The sequence below is a fragment of the Corythoichthys intestinalis genome, chromosome 12 (genome assembly GCF_030265065.1).
Source record: "Corythoichthys intestinalis isolate RoL2023-P3 chromosome 12, ASM3026506v1, whole genome shotgun sequence".
NCBI lineage: Eukaryota > Metazoa > Chordata > Actinopteri > Syngnathiformes > Syngnathidae > Corythoichthys > Corythoichthys intestinalis.
In genome coordinates this window covers 1,634,855-1,651,766 of record NC_080406.1, presented here as the reverse complement: position 1 = coordinate 1,651,766, position 16,912 = coordinate 1,634,855, and positions in this window count along the sequence as shown.

The following is a 16,912-nucleotide window of genomic DNA, read 5'->3' as shown; positions in this document are numbered from 1 at the left end:
AACGTCACGTCTGCCCGTCGCTGATTGGTCCACTCCGCTGTCTGTTTGCTGTGGCTTGCTCCGCCCTCGGAATTTGATCCCCCGGACGGTCGCCAGACTCAATCGCTGGAACAGCGGTGAGTCTGGTATACCAGGCAATGAAACCTCTGATAGTTTGTATATTGTGACTAAATATTGCCATCCAGTGTATTAGTTGAGCTAAACGAAATGTTTGAATAGAGTTTGACCAAAGTCTGAGTAAGTTTTATGTGTATTTTGCATAGCTGTTTTGATTGGGAATGCCAGTTCACTATGCATTATTGTTTAACTGTAAGAATAGGGCCTCATTAATACAGATTGAAGTGCTTTTCTTCTTGTGGATATCATTTTTATGAGCGATAGGAATATTATTTTTGTTGTGCTTTCACTAAATGATACTTATGTTTGTTGTGAAGAAGTTGCCAATAAATGGCGCAGTCCATTGGACGCCTGTGTCCACTCGCCTTTGCCTTTTAGCTCTCAATGTGCAAAAAATGGCGTCATTGTAATCTGTTTGAGGCAATGCATGAGCGGGTCATTCCGCACATGCGTTAAATGCGTCAAATATTTTAACGTGATTAATTTTTTTAAAAAACGTGAGAAATTTGGCAGCACTAATATATATTTCTTTTTTTTTTTAACTGCGGATGGTGAGTTTTTAACTTGCTGCTTATCAAACCCAAATAACATGATGCAAGCCCGACTTCTTCCTTCCTTTAGATATCCGAGAAGTCACGTAAGATTACGGCATAAATTTACTCGGACATGATGGCGGCTTTACAGTCAAAAGGGTTCAGAAAGGAGTGGGAGATGGGAAAAACCAGCAGGGGAATTCCTCACTCAAGGTAAAGGGAAATCACAAACACACATGTTCAAGACCCCCTTGCCCCCACTTTCTTTGATTTCACACAAGCGACATGGACATTTGAATACGTGAAAATTCATTTGTGAAGCTAGAATGCCAGCCATGTGCGTGTATGAGCATCTTGCTGATCGGGACAGGAGAAAACGTTGGTTTGCGGTGAGAGCTTCCTGTCAATGACAAGATGATGGGACCACCCTTTTCTCAAAAATGGAGGGGAAGCCCCCCTCCAAAGCCTCCGTGTGTCTCCTGATATCAAAGTCAAGTCACATCTTCATCTTCATCCCTGCTGCTATTTACTTCGGAAAAGAAAAACTTAATCTAGTGGCTCAAGGAGAGCGGGTCCATCTGTGCATGTTGTGCAACCAAAAATGGAGGGTGACAAAATAGCTCCAGAATATTTTAGGAAACGGTGACTAAATACAGCGGTACCTCGAGACGAAAATGCTTCGGTACACGAAAAATTCAATTTTACCAAGTTTTTCAAAGTTTTTTTTCGCTTCAGATTACAAAAAAATGATTCATCGTATGAAATAATACTGTCGTAGATCGTTCTTATATGCGTCCAGTGGCCACATGGGCAATCCCATTGCACGCTGGGTAAGAATGTTGCAATAATGTCACTTCCGTGTCAGTATTGTTTGCGGCAATCCTTTTCGGACGAAAATACTTATTAATCTTAGGCTACATTAGGGTTGTTCCGATCATGTTTTTTTGCTCCCGATCGTTTTAGTTTGAGTATCTGCCGATCCCGATATTTCCCGATTCGATTACTTTTATTTGCTCCCGATTCAATTCCAATCATTCCTGATAATTTTTCCCGATCATATACATTTTGGTAATGCATTAAGAAAAAAATGAATAAAACTCGGACGAATATATAAATTCAACATACAGTACATAAATCCTGTATTTGTTTATTATGACAATAAATCCTCAAGATGGCATTTACATTATTAACATTCTTTCTGTGAGAGGGATCCACGGATAGAAAGACTTGTAATTCTTAAAGGACAAATATGACTTTGTATATTGTGACTAAATATCGCCATCTAGTGTATTTGTTGAGCTTTCAGTAAATGAAACTGTAGCCATGGCCAAATGCATGATGGGAAGTGGAACCATGACTGTGCGTAGTGCTACCAGTTGATATATCTTCTCTGCGTTGGGAAATAACATAGGGTGTTAAGAAAAAGATCAATTATTACCTTGCTTCCCACGATATTTCTAATCGTAGGGAGAGGGATTGTAAGGCTTTAGCCAAATAAAAGAAGGCTCCAGAGGCTGCCAAAATTCACTCAACTAATTTTACGCTGCCCTACAGCTCTCTATTCAGGTAAAACGGCGGCATTACAGATTGAGCGCGAGAATGCGTGAGTGGGTCTTGCAGCGCATGCATTAATTGCGTTAAATATTTTAACATGATACATTAATTAATTACCACCATTATCAGGATAAATTTGATAACCCTACCTTAAGCCTAAACTAAAGACTCTGGATGAGTGTAACATATCATTTCTGTAACGTTAAATACAATTAAAAAAACGATTTAATTAAAAAATATACAGTATTTATATTAAAAAAAAGGCACGTCCGATATTTTTTTGCCGATTCCGATACTTTGAAAATGACGTGATCGGACTCCGATCGGGACATCTCTACTTATTTTGCTTGCAATGAAATAAGAAATTAAATCATTATCATTTTACACGAAACTCCAAAAATGGGCCGGACAAAAGCATTGGCACCCTTTGAAAAATCATGTGATGCTTCTCTAATTTGTGTAATTAACAGCACCTGTTACTTACCTGTGGCACATAACAGGTGGTGGCAATAACTAAATCACACTTGCAGCCAGTTAAAATGGATTGAAGTTGACTCCTTGTGTGTACCAGATTCAATTTTATTTGTATAGCCCTATCTCACAACAAGGTTGTCTCAGAGAGCTTTGCAGAGTCAATATGATACACCGTCAGAAACAGTAGGTGAATGAGATAAAGTTCATGTCCTTCATGACCTGGGCATCCCCCATCCTTAGACCCTCCATGTCAGCAAGGAAAAACTCCATAAACCTTTTGGGGAAAAAATGAGAAACCTTGGGGAGAACCACAGTCCGGAGAGATCCACTCCCAGGACGGACAGGCTATAGATTCACCAGGACTGATGGTTGGTATTCGCAGCAGCAGGTCCAATTTGTAGAGATGCAATAGAGTGAAGAAACAAGAGGGGGTCGATCTAGCCAGATGAGACGGGGGGCAACGAGGACGTCCTTCCAGCCTGCATTAGGGGTCATTTACATGATGACTCTCCGAGAATACGAACAATTTCAAATTTGCATTTGCGTCTCGATTTGAACAATGTCGCAATTACGCATGAAAACGATGTAGTATTCATGCCAGGCCCTAGGGGGCAGTGCAGATTTACTGGGCGAAAGAGAATGATGCACTTTGACCCCACCAAGCTCCCTCAGCCCGGAAAAAAAATATGCCCGCTCACTCAAAGCAATGTCATTTTTCTTTTGTTCAAAAAGGCACAAAAATTGAAACGGTCAACATATTTAATTTAAAAATATTAATAAAACAGTAAATTAAAGCCGACATTCTGCCATATTTTCTGTTTTTAATGTTTAGTAGCACCGCTGCGCACGCCCAATGTGACGTGTACGAGTGCTAACATTAACATCGCGGTCTCGCGCTGCAGGAGCCTTTGATATGCATGCCGAGGAAGACCCCCTCAACCCCCCGCAATCGGATTCTTCCACTCTGGAGGCAGGATTCAGAATTTTTCGTCTTCGCCGACACCATATGTGCGTTTGTGTTTTTTGGGGGGTGGGTCTGGGGTTAAAATATGCATAGGCTGCAACTAAAACTATATATTTTTTAAATGATGTTGAAAATAAATACATTTTAATTAATGAATAAATTCACAGTTGAATTAACATTAACAGTACAAAACATTCTGCAAGACACCTCCCCAAGCAGCTTTCTACTCGAGTTTTACAGGTTAGCAAGTTCACACAGTTTAATGTTATGCTAACCCTGAGTCAGGTCAGACTTTCAGTAGCAAAATTAGTGGCTTGTTCCACGCCTCCACAACATTGATATCTTTTTACATCATTTACAGTGGCTGCTGGCCCAAAAAAAAACCAACGACAAAAAAACTCCTAATATCCCTCCTCTTCAAAGGGGGCAGAGGAGGTGGCATATTGACATGTATTTTTGTCAGGATTGTGTGAATGTGGGGGTTCTATTCATCAGCCAATCACACGTGCGTTTCAGGGGGAAAAAATGGACCGGCACATTCAGCAAGTGAAAAGGGGTAAGTGTAAGTCTGAACATAATGAAAGTAATTCACTTAATAATGTGTAAGATAAGTTGTATGCCAAATACATTATGCCAGTTTGCTCTCCCACAGCTATTATACGCGCACTCCCAAGCTATTATGAAGAATACAGTTTTAGCCCATAATCATGTGCTTACATTTTTATTACCGGCAATTGCTCACATTCTGCTGATAAATAGATACACACACATATGTTGATTCATCACACAACGTCTCAGTACTTTTCCACCAAGCCACAGTACTTTGAGTGCAAATGTGTGTTCAAAACAAAGATATCTTGCCCGCTCAAGAGTGTGACTGTGAATTCAATCAAGAGTGTGACTGTTCAATCAATGACTAGAATAAGGAACTTGCCCGATCGAAACTGCCACATTGGACAACAGTGTTGTAACTGTATTCTGCCCAGCAACAAGCCCTCAATAAAAGTTTGCAGCGCGGGGGAGCTCGGAGAGAGACTTCGAGGAGACAGCATTGGTCGCGGAACTCTGTCTCCTGGCTCTCCCAACCTGCAGGTTGAAAAACGTCAACTCTCCGACTCTGTCTCAATTCATTCCCTGCCTTTTGTCAGCTTGCCTTGGGTAAATAACTAAGTTAAAGAATGAGTTTTAGACCCAACATAATGGTAGAGTCAATTCTATCCTAACAACACATGGGAAGACAATTTAAATTACCTTTATAGCTGAAATCATTGTATAATGGAAATAAGGTTGCTTAAAAGTTTGTGGGAACAATTTGAGCATCCTGAAAAGTTGCTAGTGTTATGTCCCTACCGTCCCTAAGCAAACCTACGCTCTTATGTGAAAGCCACTCCGGAACAAATTCATTTCGTATATTGAGGTGCCGCTGTACTTCAATTGAAATCAATTACAGTTATAGCTCAACACCCTCAAGGGAAAAAAAATCAAAGGCATTTTCTGTATTTTTTTTTTGTGCCGGCACTGCCTGTTTACAATACCAGATCTTTTTTTTTTTTTTTTTTCGAAAACCTTTTGAAATGATCACAATGAAGCCAAGGACGAGCGTATTGTGCGAGCAGCTTCCCGTCATCGTCGCGACAAACTTTCCCAAGGACAAAAGAGCGAGACGCCTCTGCAAGACGGAGGCAGAGAAGACAACCGAGCATCCTTGTCCGCAATAGGGAAACGTTCAAAAGAAAAATGTTTGGTTGCACTTAAATCTCCACAAGTCTAATTTGTTATATTTATATTTGTTATAGTATTGTTCATAAATGGGTCGAGCTTTTGTTTTTGCACATTTTATACAAGTTCAAACTTGTCATCTGCATCAAGTGATGGATTAATGATAGATCATGGCTTCTCTAATGGAAAATGCAGCATTTGAAAACATACTGTTCGTTGTCAAGCAAATGGCTAGCAGAAAGATTATGTGTTAATTAGCATGCCAGACTTTTGTCTGACATGCTAATTATATCTTGAATGTACTTTTTGTTATAGCGGCTTGTACCAACTTAACAAATTCCATGTTTATTTCTAATATACAAGAAAATGCCATTTCAGGGGGATAATTGCGTGGGTGGCTTTGCTCTCTCTTTCTCTCATGGGTTACCTCTTGCGGATTTTCAGTCAGTTGCTATTCGTTTTGCGGGATTTTCTAGCTGAGGTGGCTCGGGTATCTGGTTGGGATACAGGGAGGGGGGATCGGGACGAATCCCGGTGGGCTGGGCCGGGTTTTACACATTTTTACTACTATCAAAAATGTTTGTTTCAGGATTGAAAATCTTTCACCTTTCTGCAAAATTCGCCGTTTTGAAGTCGGGGGGGGGGAAGGGGGGGTATGCAAGTGGGGAAAGCGGCACAAAGCCAAAAAGCACGCCACAGTGGCCAAAACATTGACTTATCTCAACAAAACAAAGGAGGGTACACTGTTGTGTCAGGTCTCCGTGAATGAACGCCTAAAGGGCCGTCACCCAGTTGTAATTTTGGAAGACGACAGGAGACAATTAGAAGCTGGCAGATCGTAAGTCTAACTAACTGACTAACTAACTAACTAACTAACAACGTGTTTCATTGATGTTGCTAAGCCTGTCGCGATATGCAATGAGTCCATTCATCGCACGGTAAATAAAAATGAGGGCGGAAATTTTCACAGCTGCGTTTTATCGCCGCGCGTGCATGCATGCATACATTTGTGCGTGTGTGTTGATGGCATATGAGATTTCAGTTCCTTTCACAGATGTTTATTGGTCATCAACGCGCCGTAGAATTAAAGTTCAGACATACAAAATAAGGAAACACATCTATATTAAAACACTGTAAACATTAGCATTAGTACACTGAGGCTAATGGGGGAAAAAGACAAGCTACTTTAACCTGCTATAAAGCATTGACAGTCTTCTCCTAAACCCAAACTTGCGGTTAAAAGCATTTGCAAACGAAAAAAAAAAAAATTTGACTACTGACACCACATGCAAGGACAAAACGAGTTTTTTTTGTGGAGTGTAAAGCTTACGGTTAGCGGTTTAGCGAACATACTTCCGGTGATCATTTCAAAATAAAAGCACGCCATGTTCGTCATATAAATAATGATTTCTGGAGTTAATCCCACATACTTCAGAATTCAGATTCTACGCTAAAAATAGCTTTAAAATGACACCCCTTATGAAAAATCTGATTGGCAATGAATAATTTTTATACTACTATTATATATAGTTGTATGCTATAATATTATTGCTAGATAATTTTTTTTTTTAAGAATTGTTTTGAATCATGTTGGAAAGGCGAAGTCAGTGTTTACATTCCATTCTTTTGCACTAGTTAATGCTATCAACATTTGACCTAATTGTTTATTTGTGATTTATTGTTGTTATTTATGTGTTTATTTGTACTTAAATAAAGAATTTAAGTGTTCCAAAATGTTTTTGTGAATCAATAAGTGTCATCAAAAATTTCATTGCTAGTTAGCTGGGATAGGCTCCAGCACCTCCGTGACCCTCGTGAGGAAAAAGCGGCATGGAAAATGAATGAATGAATGAAATTAGTATTTTTATTTTTTTTTAAATTAATTGACTTTCCTATATACAAATTTAAAATTAAGACTTTGTCGGTAAAATGTCGTCTACAGAAGTTGTAACGCAAAAAAAAAAACAACATAAATGAATGAAATGAACAAAAAAAAAAAAGTTTTAAAATGGGTCAAAATTATTTTTCAAACAGATCATGTGACTAGCGCCTTAGAGACAGTCATTTGCTTTGCTTAGCCAAAACCACCTCAAGACAGAAGATGCAAGATGGATATTCATAATCTTTTCAAACCTAAGCTTTCAAAAGCGACAACAACTATTGAGCGAGAACGAAGGATTGAAGATGTGGACCATGAAATGCCGCAGAGCACTGCCAAAATGGTGAGTGCAGTTTCAGTATTTACGAGCATGGGCTAAGATACTATCCGAGCATATATCTTGTAAGTTCATTTTATTGCTGACACTGCGTTTCGGGGTCATCAACATGTTTTGCCCCCTCTGCCACAAAAGTCAAAGTCCGCCTATGACTGTGGGCAGTCTTTAAAAGACGCATCCTGACGAGTCCAGGTGAAAAATAAAAGATGCAGTCCGCTCGGTAATCAAAGTCTGTATTGAGCCAAAAAATTAGCTACTAGCTCGGTGCCCGGATCATGGATAAAAGAGTAAGGGTGGAGCCGAAAAATAATAATTAAAGAGAGAAAAATGCTCGTAAAAGAAGCTGAAAAATGTGCCAAAATAGCTTTTTTTCCCTTTTTTTAATGCAACAAGCTCGGGGCCTCAAACGACTGAGAATTACAACGAAAGCAGTAAGGCAAGATGGTGGATAAAATGCAACTTGAACCGTGTGATATGACAACAACACGTAACTGTGGAAACTTGGAGCACCTCACAAGGGAGATGCAGCAGCAACACCAACCGGACTATGAGCACGTCACAGGTGCAGAGCAGGCAGGTAGGATTGCCATGTTGAGTGAGTGAATATTAGAATTGAAATAATCAATTAAGTGGCATGTTTAAAGTGACATAAAATTGATCAGGCAACACCTGAAGAGGTAACCGCCTGCGGGTGTGCTGGTCGCTTCCCACGGGTGTCGCCGTCCACGGTGCCAAACCCCTGTAGTGAGCCCTGTGGCACTGGGACACCACAAACCCCCGCCACTCTCCTGCCGTCGCACCAAGTCCTTGCAGGGGGGCCGTTCTGTGCTCTCTCCAGTCGTCGTACCGGTTCCTAATGGGGGGCCGCTCTCCGCCCTCTACCTCAGTGGCGGTTATATCCAGGCCGCTCTCTGCTTCCACATCGGCCTCCTCCGGAGCCGCTCTCTGCTTCGGTAGCGGTTAACTCCAGGCCGGTGTCTGCTTCAACAGCGGCTTCTTCGGGAGCCGCCCTCTACCTCGGTGCGCACTCGTGCACCAACCTGCTTCCGTCACACTTCCTCCTTCAGCTCGGGTTTCCAGGCAGCAGGGGACAAAGGGGTCGGAAGGAGGGACATGCAGTGGAAGTTGCAACCACGCTTGGCTGTTGTGGCCCGTTTTTATCTAACAAAAATCAACAAGCGTAAAACAAGCCAAACCTTCCGGCTTGGGGGATCACGGCCACGCCGTGGAATGCCTCCAGTCTCTCTTCTTCAGGTAGCTCCTGACAACTCTTTATTGCAATTGCCTCATCAGGCAACACCTGATGAGGCAGGTGTGCTGGTCGCTTCCCAGGGGCATCGCCATCCGTGGTGCGGAGCCCCTGTAGCGGGCCCTGCGGCATTGGGACGCCACAAACCCCCTCCCATAGATGGAAACCGGGGTCACTCTCACGAAAGCGGCAGCTTCTTCGGCCACTCTCCGGCCGTCATACCGGCTCCTTCTGGTGAGCCGCTCTGCGCCCTCTCTCGCGGGGTCCTTCGGAGCTGCCCTCTACCTTGATGGCGGTTATCTCCGGGCCACTCTCTGCTCCCGCAACGGCCTCCTCCGGAGCTGCTCTCTGCTTCAGTGGCGGTTAACTCTGGTCAGCTTCCACAGCGGCGTCTTCCAGATGCGCCCTCTACCTCAGTGCGCACACGTGCACCAACCTGCTTCCGTCACACTTCCTCCTTTATCTTGGGTTTCTGGACAGAAGGGGACCATCATGCCCGCATCAGTGTAAACAACGGGGTTTGAAGGAGAGACAAACAGGCGGGGGTTGCGGCCACGTTGGGCCGTTGTGGCCCGTTTTTATTCAGTAAAACCAACAAGCGAAAAACAAACCAAGCCTTCCGTCTTGGGAGATCACGGCCATGCCGTGGAATGTCTCCAGTCTCTGTTCCTCAGGTAGCTCCCGACACCTCTTTCTAGCAATTGCCTAATTGTGCAACACCTGATGAGGCAGGTGTGCTGGTCGCTTCCCAGGGGCGTCACCATCCTTGGTGTTGAGCCCCTGTGGTGAGCCCTGTGGCTTTGGGACGCCACAATATATATTTTTCTTGCTTCGTTGAAACCACTGATGTACTAACAACTTTTATACAGATATAGGGTTTTGGATCGGGACTCGATATCAGCAGATCCTCAAAATTGAGGTGACTCGGACTTGCATGCAAAAATATGTGATGGCATCCCTTGGTAATACCCAACTCCCAATGGAGAGTCAGCCACTTTCTGCCTCTTCAGCCCGGAAATCTAAATGGCTTCTTCCCGGCATCTTCTCGGGTTCTTGTGCACGGGCCTCTTCGGGAAAAATGCTTCTACTTGAATGCGCGCCCACCGCCTCTTCTCCTCCACCAGTTGTGTGCATGCGTAGGAGTACGAGGGTGAAGGAGGACCACTCCGCGTGGGCTGAACAGTGCTCGGGCTTTCTCTGCCGCGGCGTTAATAGGCCTCTCTCTCCTCTCGGCGGAACCGTTTGCACAGAGGTAATGGAGTGATGGAGAAGTGGAAGGAATATGTGTGGGCGATCCATGATGAAGGCCTCGCACCTCTCTTTTCGCTCCCTCGCTTATTTCTCCCTGCACTGGCGTTCTCTCTTTTGTCACTCATCAAGGGCTTCGCCGGTGCATCTACAGATACGGCGCTAAACGTCCTTGTCGGAGTTGCATACAAGCACGTCTTTCTGCATCAAAGAGACATCCACGCCCGGGCATACTAATTGGTTTGTTCTAATCGCACAGCTTTCGTCTAGCTTGGCTGTGGCTTTGCGGCCGCGTCCAAACACATGGGAGTGAAGTCACTCTGTGGGAGAGTAAAATCGCCTGCGAAGAGGACGGGGCAAGCATCCAGCCAAGCTGCTAGGAATTTATTTGTTCAGTCACATGACATGAATATTAATTCAAGGGTGTATTTCTCTTCCCCCGCGACGGCATCCTGACACACCGCCTCAGGTTTGGTATCCCGCAGATGATTGGCTTTTGGCCATCGGTTTGGTGCGAAATGGGGTGGCTGCTTGTGAATCTGGGAAAATTTGTCAGAAGAACTCGGGGTTTAGAGCCTCATTCATCATCTCCTTCGTCAGAGATTCGACAAAATTACACAAGATCCAGCATTTATTTGCTGAGGCTTCTTTTTTTTACACACCACAAGTAAAAAGGAACGCTGCCATAATTGTTTGTGTTCACCACAGCAAAACTGAGTCCTGCAGTCAGTGCATTCATTTCTCTTCTGTGTTGTTTTCAGCAGCGTATTTAATTTTTCGTCTAAGTCTTTCGGACGAAAATACTTATTAGTCTTAGTCATATTTTAGTCATTTCAAAATGTGTTTGTCGCGTTTTAGTCAACGATTCCTCAATGTTTTCATCTGTCCACCCATTTCGCTTAGTCCGGGGTCGGGTCATGGGGGCTTTAGCAGGGAAGCCCAGACTCCCCTCTCCCAAGCCACTTCAGCCATCTCCTCTGGCAGGATCCCAAGGCATTCCCCAGCCAGCCGAGAGACATAAGCCTCTTTCACACATACCTAAACCCCGTTAAAATACTGGCATTTAAACGGGTAGCCCTTATGTGTGAAAGCAATTTCCTGGGTCGAGTGACACGGAGATGACGCGGACATTTACCGAGTCACGTCTTATTATAATGTACGGGACTTTCATGGGAAGCGGTATGTTTGAAAGCAGGCATTAAATTCCCGGGTCATAGCACGATGGCTGATGACGTAAATATCATGGCAGGCCGATCGTCATTTCCTCTCTCTTGGCAGTAAGATAGAAAAGCGGTAAACAAACATTGCAATTATCAACATGGGAAACTGAATATAGCAAAATTAAACTGAAAACATAGCCAAATTAAATTTCTACTGGCTCGTAGAGCCAAGGAAGAGAGTCCATCGCCTATCTTTGGAAATGTGCGGTTTACTTTGTTGCCGATGCCGACCAAAAATGACGCCAGTGGCCCAGAGTTCGTCGAGTCGGCAACACGGGACAAGTCGGTGAAAGTGTCCAACCCGCGTTATTTCCGGGATATCTCTCGATGTGAGAAAGCAATGACGCGGGTAAATCCTGCGTCACGTTACACGGGAATTTACCGGGATATAAGTCTGAAAGGGGCTATATTCTCTCCAGCGTGTTCTGGGTTGTCCCCGGGGCCTCCTGCCGGTGGGAAATGCCCGGAACACCTCTCCAGGGAGGCATCCGAACCAGGTGCCCAGCCACCTCAGCTGGCTCTTCTCAACGCAGAGGAGTAGCGTCTCGACCCAGAGTCGCTCACGGATAACCGAGCTTCTCACCCTCTTTCTAAGGGAGAGTCCGGACACCCTGCGGAGGAAACTCATTTCAGCTGCTTGTATCCGGGGTCTTGTTCTTTCGGTCACGACCCACAGCTCATGACCATAGGTGAGGGTAGAAACGTAGATCAACTGGTAAATCAAGAGCTTCACCTTTTGCTCAGCTGCTTCTTGTTAGGTTTTGTATTTCTTTCCTCCTAGTGGGACTTGTCCCTGTGATTGCCCATTGATTTCACCTGTTGTGCCTGCTCCTAATGTATTCTCCAACCTGCATCCTCCTGCGTCACCCACCTGTTCCTCGTTGACTCTTTACCCTGTGTCTGTGTCTATATAAGCTCCCTGTTTTTGATGAGTCTTGTCGCGTCATTGTGAATGTCCACGTTAATGTCAGTGATTTTTACGAGTTCCTCGTGTTCCTCGTCCTGCTTTGAAAGTAAGTTGATTTGTTAGCCTGACTTTTGTATAAGAGTTTTTGGATTCCCCTGTCGTTTCGTTGATATTTTGTTTTTAGTTGGCATTATTAAAATATTATTGTACCGCCTTTTCTGCCTCACCTCTCTTTTCAGGCAATTGGGTCCACACCACCTGCCTACCCGCGTAACTTGACACTTCTTCACCAAAATCGAATCCGACTCACTGCCGGCAATGCGGACCAAACTCTGGCGCCAGTCGCAAAGGGACCGAACAGCCCCTACCAAGGGGCTCGGTACCCCGTACTCCTGAAGCACCCGCCACAGGACTCCCCGAGGGACATGGTCAAATGCCTTTCTCCAAATTCACAAAACACATGAAGGCCAACTCCAATGCACCCTCGAGGACCCTGCAGAGGGTGTAGAGCTGGTCCACTGTTCAATGGCCGGGACGAAAACCATACTACTCCTCCTGAATCTGAGATTCGACTTCTCAACGGACCCTCAATTCAATTCAATTCAATTCAATTCAATTCAATTTGTATAGCCCTCAATCACAACAGAGGTCTCAAAGGGCTTTACAGAGGCAATATGCCCTCCTCTCCAGCACCCCTGAATAGAACTCCTAGGTTTTTTAACTGTGGTGAAAAAACATCCTAAACTCCAGTGAGGAGGGTGAGGAAGAGGTGTATCACATCTCACATGAACGACACGACCCAAACACTGCTACGATGCAAGCTGACGTACTCCACGTACTATATGAAAATGTAACACATTGTGTACATGTGATAGAAACTGTTGCTAGATAAGAAACTTTATAGAAACCAGAAATTTTTGTCTGGTTGATGTCTCGCCAGATGAAAACCAGCATTTGTCTCATTATTTTCTACTCTCCCGAGCCACGTTTTTGGATGCACAATTACAAAATGAAGCGGACTATCTGAGAGAAGGAACTCAGTGCTAGTGTGAAAGCGCCCTTATACTGGGGCACGTGCCCCTATGTAATATGTTTAGCGACGCCCATGGATCAACTCAGTTCAGAGCAGAAGGATGACAAGAGCTTGTTTTTTTTCTCATCGATAATTGTTGTATCACCATTAGGGATGGGAATTGATACGATTTTTACGATTCCGATTCCATTATCGATATTGCTTAACGATTCAATTCTTTATCGATTCTAATTTGGGGAAAAAGAAGAACAAACATCGAGTTTGTTTAATCAGAAGTCACAACCTTACAAACTCACAACGAGGTCAAAAGAGGCCCAAAGCCTTAATATTAACTGTGGCAATAAGTGGCAAATGGACAAGAATGTGTAACGTTTTACTGAAACATTTTTCTAATAGACATAAAAAACATTGGTATATATTGGCATATAGGTCGTTGTTCTGCCCTTGGCAATATGTGTTAAAGCAAGGGTCCCCAAACTTTTTCCTGTGAGGGCCACATAACTTTTCCCTTCTCTGTTGTAACAGAAAAAGTGTGACGATTGCAGGAGTGCCTAAATGTAAAAAATTATTGTTTTTCAGAAAGCCACAATCAAATAACCCTTCCTGGATTCTTCACGTAACAAAGGTAAATAAAATAAAAATGATAATATAGTAGAATATGATATAATAATTAGAGATGTCCCGATCGGATGCCAATCGATCGGGTCCGATCACGTCATTTTCAAAGTATCAGAATCAGCAAAAAAATATCGGCCATGCCTTTTTTAAATATATATATATATTTTTTAATTAAATCGTTTTCTAATTGTATTTAACGTCAATCGGGTCCGATCACGTGATTTTCAAAGTATCGGAATCGGCAAAAAAATATCGGCCATGCCTTTTTTTAATATATATATATATATTTTTTTTAATTAAATCGTTTTCTGATTGTATATAACGTTACAAACATAATATGTTACACTCATCCAGAGTCTTTAGTTTAGGCTTAAGGTAGGTTTATCAAATTTATCCTGATAACGGGGGGAATTAATTTTTTTAAAAATGTATCACGTTAAAATATTTAACGCAATTAATGCATGCGCTGCACGACCCACCCACGCATTTTCGCGCTCAATCTGTAATGGCGCCGTTTTACCTATATAGAGAGATAAAAGGCAGCGTGAAATGAGTAGAGTGAATTTTGGCAGCCTTTGGAGACTCTTTTTAATTGGCTAAAGCCTTACAATCCCTCTCCCTACGATTAGAAATATCATGGGAAGCAATGTGGGGCAGCAAGGTAGCAATTGATCTTTTTCTTAACACCTTATGTTATTTCCCAATGCAGAGAAGATATATCAATTGGTAGCACTACGCACAGTCATGGGTCCACTTCCCATCATGCATTTGGGAATGGCTACAGTATCATTTACTGACAGCTCAACAAATACAGTAGATGGCAATATTTAGTCACAATATACAAAGTCAGAAGTCTTTATATCCGTGGATCCCTCTCACAGAAAGAATGTTAATAATGTAAATGCCATCTTGAGGATTTATTGTCATAATAAACAAATACAGTACTTATGTACTGTATGTTGAATGTATATATTCATCCGAATTTTATTCATTTTTTTCTTAAAGCATTGCCAAAATGTATATGATCGGGAAAAAATATCGGGAATGATTGGAATTGAATCGGGCGCCAAAAAAAGCAATCGGCTCGGGAAATATCAGGATCGGCAGATACTCAAACTAAAACGATCGGATCGGGAGCAAAAAAACATGATCAGAACAACCCTAATAGTATCACTATTAATTCAATAGATAATAACCAATAACCCTATCTGAGTTCTTCACAGAAAAAGGCCAGGAAATAAATAACACTATTGAGAAAAAAAATGACCAAAAAAATTCACAATGCTCTCTGGTATTGTTCAGGCCGCCGTAGTTTGGGGACCCCTGTGTTATAGTGTATTATTTACCATTATATTGAAATGCATCCCTTTTAGTTTTTATGGTGCTTTCACGCTCAAGTGGGGGCGCCCTTGCGCTTCCTCACGTGAAGAAGAGCGCGCTTACACGCGAAGAAGAAGTGCCGCATCCAAGCGAGTGAGCGAGTTAGTGAGAGAGGGAATTACTGCTACGAGCCTACGTTCTTTGTTAATGTTTGTAAAATATCTACAGAGGCAACGCCTGTATGTATCATATTTTGTGTTGTGTGTTTCCACTCGCGATCGGACACTTAAATCCAGTTGTGTAGTGGTTTGAACGATGTGCTAATGCGAGCGAACGCATGCTAACAGTTTGTGTAATTAATGTATTAGCAGCTAATCATCGCTGATTTACGTTGATACAAACCTGTTTGTTTTTCGGGACGAAATTGATTTGTTTCATTTCTATTTTTAGTTTCACTGTTCAAGTGATGGTTGAATAAATTATTCCAACATCTTCTGTATTGTCATTTGGGAGTTTAGCTATCTGTATAGCCAGGACTGAGCCTTAGCGTCTCGTTGAGGACATTGCAGTCATATTCCCTCCCGATGCAGTTATCTCCACCTTGCAATGACTGCAAGTCGCTTTGTTGTAATTTTTCCTCGTGAAGTGAAGACACACTTTCGAACGATTGAAGTTTTTTAACCAAAGTGCTGTCATTGTTGTGTTTACAGCTGCAATGCTCGTGCTAAACCATCGTAACTTTTCATTTTCACCCTCTTTTCTGGTGAAGTGTAGCCAAACTTTGGAGCGAGTGGTTCTTGGCGTCATGCTAGTTTGATGCCTCTGGACAACAAGACACGTCACGACCAGTGTTGTCACAGATTACTTGAAAAAGTAATTTAATTACTGATTACGCCTCAAAAAAGTAATCCAGTTACTTTACTGATTACTTCATTATCAAAGTAACTAAGTTACTTTAAAAGTAATTGATCCGTTACTTTTTACCCATTTTTCTCCCTTTGCCGCCTCAACATAAGAATGACAACAGAAAAATGTCATCACATGTAATTGACTTTCCGATGATTGAATTTAAAGGGGAATATAAGAATTTCGTGCTAGCTTAGCCACTTCGGAGCCCTGAAACTAACAAATATCTGACAAACTGCTTGGAATTTGTTGAAATCAACTCCACCGACCAATTCAACCCCACTAACTCTAAGATTTAGCCTAATGTTAAAACTTCTGAATTTCGGGTTATGGTTAACATCATATTAGTGCCAATGTAAAACAATGCAAACTGACGGCACAATAATCAACAACACACAAGTGGATTGTACAGTGCAATAAACACAAAGGTGGTGGCTGGCGCGGATGCGCGTGCAGCCGTGCACATTAACAAACAGGTGTTGTGCCGAAAAATGTCCCCCCCCCCGCGTGAAATGTCCCCCCGGACGGGAGCACTTATTTTTGAGGCTTTATTGAGGTGAAAACGTCAAATGTTTTCATGGACGCATTACAGTAATGGATTTTCGACTGTAAAATCAGTTTTAAATAAATAAATTACACAAAATACTAGTAATGTATTTTGGTAACAAATCGTGGATTGGGCCACATAACCATCTTTGAACAGAAATGTGTTAGTATACAGGTTTTCACAACCATATCCCGATGACAATCACACAGGTATGACATTTATTAGTTCAAGCAGAGCAAAATAATACATATTCACAGTACAAGATTCATTAGTTCAAGCAGAGTAAA